Here is a 6,268-nt window from a genome sequence, read left to right on the forward strand (position 1 = left end):
CCTCACCCGTGCGGCGATCACGTGCCTAAACCCTGGCTTTCCCTAGAATGAGCCCTATGTAGTGAACGGGGCGGTGGGATCACTAGTCCGCACCACTGACACTAAGAGGGAAACACCAGGGAGAGGACAGACAATACAGACAAACATATAATCCCAGGTGGACGACGACAGCAGACCACCAAGGTCCAACAGGGATCCGGAGGGTAACGCTCTGGAACAACAACCAGGGATCACAGCGACTCAGCTCCAGTGGGTCAGTATAGAAGTCCAGGCAGGAAGCTCTATATCTGGCAACCAGAGAAGTGGGAGAGGGGAATATAAGGAGGTTGGGAGTGCTGGACAAGAAACCGCTGAGGAAAAGGAGCTACGGATCCCTGAGTGAGCCAAAAAGGGTTGCAAGGCAAACCCAGAAAGCTACCATTAAGAAACAGCACTATCTTTATACATAGAGCGCGCAGCCAACCGCTGCGACTTCCTGACCCCGGGTATAACGGAGTCAGACGTGGCTCTTGACACCCTCGTGACAACTATTGATCCTCTGACACATGGCCATATTAAACAGACTGTAGTACAGGATGCCCATCTGATCCTAGATGCAGACCACAATCAATCAGGACATTTTGGGTGCAAAAGAACAGAGTCACTAATCAGACAGAGATTTATTTTGGGTTGGAATGCGAGACGAGATAGAAAAATGGTGTTGCGAGTGTCCTATCTGTACCATCAATGGACCAGCCCAGACAAAAAGCACCACTGCACCCAATGGAGATCATAGGCCATTTGAGCTTGTTGTATTGGTCCATATTAAATTAAGACCCAGCTGAGATGGGCATATGCATGCTCTAACCATCATTGACCATTATAGCCAGTATGCCCTGGTGATACCAGTAGAAGACGTTTCAGCACAAACCACTGTGGATGTGTTTGAGAAGAGGTTTATTGAGGTCCACAGACCACCAGAAAAGATTGTGATTGACCAGGGCTCAGCATTTGAGTCATAATAATTCCGAGAAATGTGCATATAAAAAAATAATTACGACTGCCCATCACCGGTTTTTGTGAAAAATTGAATCGAAACATAATGAACATATTGCGCAAATTGCCAGGGTGTGAGAAAGCAAAATGGCCGACATGGTTATCTAGATTGACTTTTCTATATAAGCATACACCGCACTGTTCAACCAAACAAGCCCCCTATACATTCATGTCTGGACACAAAAGTTGGCTGCCAGCCGACATAGTGCTTAATGTGCCAACAACTCGTTACCACAAACTGACTGGGGAAAAGATCAACAAACTGATCCAACAAATAACCAATGAAACAACCCAGTAGACACAACAAGAACAAATGGATGACTATAATGCCAAAGCTGAGGCTAAACCACTATATGTAGGAGATCACGTATGCTTACAAAAACAACACAGGTCAAACAAACTGGAAAATAAATGGGAACTGTGCCCTACGAGATCAAAGCAAAACCAACTGCTGAAACCTATCAAATAAATAAAGAGGGTGATGAGAATCTAAAAATTGTACACGTAATCAATTGAAGCTGTGTTTAGCCAAGGAACTTGGGGAAGAAACCTCTATATCTCAGGAAAATGTACCAACTGAAAATGTATTACCGGAAATTAAGTTAAAACCAGTTATGGTCAGTGAAACCCCCTTTAACTGGTTTTCGCTTCTAAAATGGTCGGTGCTGCTAAAAGTGTCGTTACCTGTGTCTAGTGTTCCTGAACATTGTGGTTCCATCTCCGAGGTCACCAATAATGCTTTTTCTGATCCTGTGATTGATGCACAGCTTAGGACATCCAAAAGAGTCACCAAAGGTATCAAACTAGCAAGATACCAGCATTAAAGGGGTATTCCTGTAAGATCCTCACCTGTCTCGCACTCCGGTGTGACCAAAAAGGGTCCTCCTGGAGCTGTGGGACAGGTGTAACATCCCAGAGTTATGTTACTACACTCTGTTACCCTGCTACAACCTGTTAAGTGTATCTGCATTATCATCTTGTGTAATTTTACATCACATCCTCATAATGTGCATTTTATAAGCTTGTTATCCATATTTGCTGTAATTTTCATGTACACCAGCAGGTGGCAGCAATGTGTTCAGCAGGCCTTAGTGACAGTTTAGCATTTCTAGACTGGAATAGTACATTTCAGTTTAGCTCCCCCCTCTTTGAGGAGGTGTGGAATGTTCCCACATCCTGCCTCATGGGGAGGAAAGGAAGTTAAGTTAGTGTGCCAGCTACCCCTGCTAGGGGAAGGCTGTGCTGGTAGGAGCTCCCAGAAATAGGGATCCCAACCCAGGATCGTGCCTCGGCTGAGGCCAAAGATCTTCATCCTCAGTCTGAGCCTTCAGACTCAGCTGGTTGACAAGCAAGCAGCACCTCCAGATCTCCAGGACGAACCATTCCCTGTGAGCAGAACTGTGAGTAACTATCCAGAGACCAGGAGAAGCCAAATTCCTCCTCAGCTAGTCAGTCCCATACCAAGCAGAAGATAGACAGAGCAGAAGACAGATTCCTGCCAGATTCTCCAGGCACATAGTATAGACGCAGAAGAGATATTGATCCCTGCCATACATTGCCAAATACAGTTGCAAGAAAAAGTATGTGAACCCTTTGGAATGATATGGATTTCTGCACAAATTGGTCATAAAATGTGATCTGATCTTCATCTAAGTCACAACAATAGACAATCACAGTCTGCTTAAACTAATAACACACAAAGGCCCAGATTCAGGTAGATTTGCCCATTACTTACACCTGAGCCGCTCAGCTGAATTTCTCTGCGCTGGAGCAATTTTGCCAAATTGCCACCTGATTCAGGAATCGTTTGTTCATTTAATTTGCTCCTGTTTAAGGCAAAGCTGAGGGCGCAAGGCCGTGCAAGTCAAAGTGGGTGTGCCCCTATGTAAATGAGGAATTTTCGGCTCAGCAGAGGTTTGCTAGCATAATTTCAGGGCAAATCCTGCTCAGCTGCTTGCACTGAGCAAATAAATAGGAGCAGACTTGCGCAGGTTCTTTGCTGAATTTCATCCTGCTTTTTCCTACCCCCCCTGAGCAAGGAAATTCAGCCCTTTTGCAAGACATGGCACCTCCCAAAGGGACCAAAATATTTTATATTACTGTATAAAGAATTTAAATTATAAAAGAACAGAAATAAACATACATAGCCTTTATTTTATTGGTGCAGCTGTTTTAGTGTAGTACTTGAATGAGATAAGTAAATTCTAGAAACATCTGAAAATGTCATTTTTCATTTGAAGAGCACAAGGAACACTTGTTTTTGTGTTTTATTCTCATAGGATAAAAAGGTATAAGAACAAACTGCCATCTAGAATAACTATTTAGATGTTCTTTAGATGTATTTCAAATCTGCTTGTTCAGATCGTCTGTCTAGGTGCTGCTGAAGTTGCGCGCTCCTTCAGATGACATTTGGCCATCTTTTGCTAACTTGCCCCTGCTTTTAACAGGAGCAAGTTTGCCCAGGGAAAAAAGCTTGCACGCTTCCAGCGCAAGATGCGCATCACACGCGCATGTTTCTGAATCATCGGCAGTACCTAATTTGCATATTCGCTGAGGGAATTCCATGAAGGCGCAACTTACACCCCGCGCAAAATTGCACGCAAATTGCGCAGGAACAGCTAGGCTGCGTGCGCGGGAAAATGGCAGCATTTCAGGCTTAACTGGTTTACAGAATCAGCCGCAAATTTGCATAGGAGCAAATCAGTACTTGCGCGGCGCAAATCACACTTGTTCCCGCGCAAGTGCTTCTTGAATCTGGGCCAAAGAGTTTAATGTCCTATTGAACACACCATGTAAACATTCACAGTGCAGGTGGAAAAAGTATGTGAACCCTTGGATTTAATAACTGGTTGAACCTCCTTTGGCAGCAATAACTTCCACCAAACGTTTCCTGTAGTTGCAGATCAGACGTGCACAACGGTCAGGAGTAATTCTTCACCATTCCTCTTTACAGAACTGTTTCAGTTCAGCAATATTCTTGGGATGTCTGGTGTGAATCGCTTTCTTGAGGTCATGCCACAGCATCTCAATCGGGTTGAGGTCAGGACTCTGACTGGGCCTCTCCAGAAGGCGTATTTTCTTCTGTTTAAGCCATTCTGTTGTTGATTTACTTCTATGCTTTGGGTCGTTGTCCTGTTGCAGCACCCATCTTCTGTTGAGCTTCAGCTGGTTGACAGATGGCCTTAAGTTCTCCTGCAAAATGTCTTGATAAACTTGGGAATCCATTTTTCTTTCGATGATAGCAATCCGTCCAGACCCTGACGCAGCAAAGCAGCCCCAAACCATGATGCCCCCACCACCATACTTCACAGTTGGGATGAGGTTTTGATGTTGGTGTTCTGTGCCTCTTTTTCTCCGCACATAGTGTTGTGTGTTTCTTCCAAACAACTCAGCTTTGGTTTCATCTGTCCACAGAATATTTTGCCAGTACTGCTGTGGAACATTCAGATGCTCTTATGCAAACTGTAAACGTGCAGCAATGTTTTTTTTGGACAGCAGTGGCTTCCTCTGTGGTGTCCTCCCATGAAATCCATTCTTGTTTAGTGTTTTACGTATTGTAGATTCGCTAACAGGGATGTTAGCATATGCCAGAGACTTTTGTAAGTCTTTAGCTGACACTCTAGGATTCTTCTTCACCTCATTGAGCAGTCTGCGCTGTGCTCTTGCAGTCATCTTTACAGGACGGCCACTCCTAGGGAGAGTAGCAGCAGTGCTGAACTTTCTCCATTTATAGACAATTTGTCTTACCGTGGACTGTTGAACAGCAAGGCTTTTGGAGATACTTTTATAACACTTTCCAGCTTTATGCAAGTCAACAATTCTTAATTGTAGGTCTTCTGAGAGCTCTTTTGTGCGAGGCATCATTCACATCAGGCAATGCTTCTTGTGAAAAGCAAACCCAGAACTGGTGTGCTTTTTTATAGGGCAGGACAGCTGTAACCAACACCTCCAATCTCATCTCATTGATTGGACTCCAGTTGGCTGACACCTCACTCCAATTAGCTCTTGGAGATGTCATTAGTCTAGGGGTTCACATACTTTTTCCACCTGCACTGTGAATGTTTACATGGTGTGTTCAATAAAAACATGGTAACATGTAATTCTTTGTGTGTTATTAGTTTAAGCAGACTGTGATTGTCTATTGTTGTGACTTAGATGAAGATCAGATCACATTTTGTGACCAATTTGTGCAGAAATCCATATCATTCCAACGGTTCACATACTTTTTCTTGCAACTGTACCTGCTGGGACCTAAAGACTAATGCTGTAACTCGTATGGATTTATGCTGCCATTCAGTAAAGACAAGTTGGATTGTATTACCAGTCTGGATCTCATTTACTGCTACCAAAGTTCCTCAATTACTCCTACTAGCAACACTCATTTATTGCAAGTGAGCCAGGAACCAGGAGTCCAGCCGTACCCAGGTAGGAGACACCGTTGACACTACACAGAGACATTACCCCCACTCTGGCATTCCTCACCTGGTACGTGAGTTACAACATCTTAAAGGGCCCTGCAACAGTACCCTGCGCAAGCTGCAATTGGCGTCACGAACAAACCACAAACTTTTTACACATATCCTGACCCACTGCATAATTGGCTATCGTACCACGGTCCTGCTCATTGCACAGGTTACGCATGTCTCCATTGATACACCAGCTCCGACCCCTTTGCGAACCGACGCGGGGATGCGTTCGCATGTGTGCCGGAAGGGGAGGACCGCATGGCTTTCGGGGACAGCTTGGTCGGGCTAGTGGCAGTACGCTGCGGCCGAGCTTGTCTCCGGTGCCTGTTGCGGATTCCATTCCGGTGTCCATGTTGATGTGCTTGTGCACTCTCGCAGAGCCTGTTGTGCATCCGAATTTACGTTTGAAAACGGGTTTGCAAGGGGATACGCGGTCGCGTGTACGCGCTTCTTATGCGCTTTGCCGACCAGCGAAGGGAATAACACTGCTTTGAACGCAAGTTCAAAGCAGATAATGGGGCCGGCATTGGTCTAATTGACTAATGACCGGCCAAAGCCTTGTACACAGGTGTAGGGCAGGATCATGACCTATGGGGAGTGGACACTTGGCGCCCTGGGATTTGTTAGCAGGCACATAAAAGGTGGCCTCCCAGGTCGGTCAGTGCCCACTGGTATCCTTCCTTAACCAGGTGCAGGTCAGTACTGCTAGCTACTGACTGACGGGACTTTCCGTGATGCATCCGTTTACCTGGCAAGTTGCACAGAGA

This window comes from Bufo bufo, chromosome 6 (assembly GCF_905171765.1).
Source record: "Bufo bufo chromosome 6, aBufBuf1.1, whole genome shotgun sequence".
Taxonomy (NCBI): domain Eukaryota; kingdom Metazoa; phylum Chordata; class Amphibia; order Anura; family Bufonidae; genus Bufo; species Bufo bufo.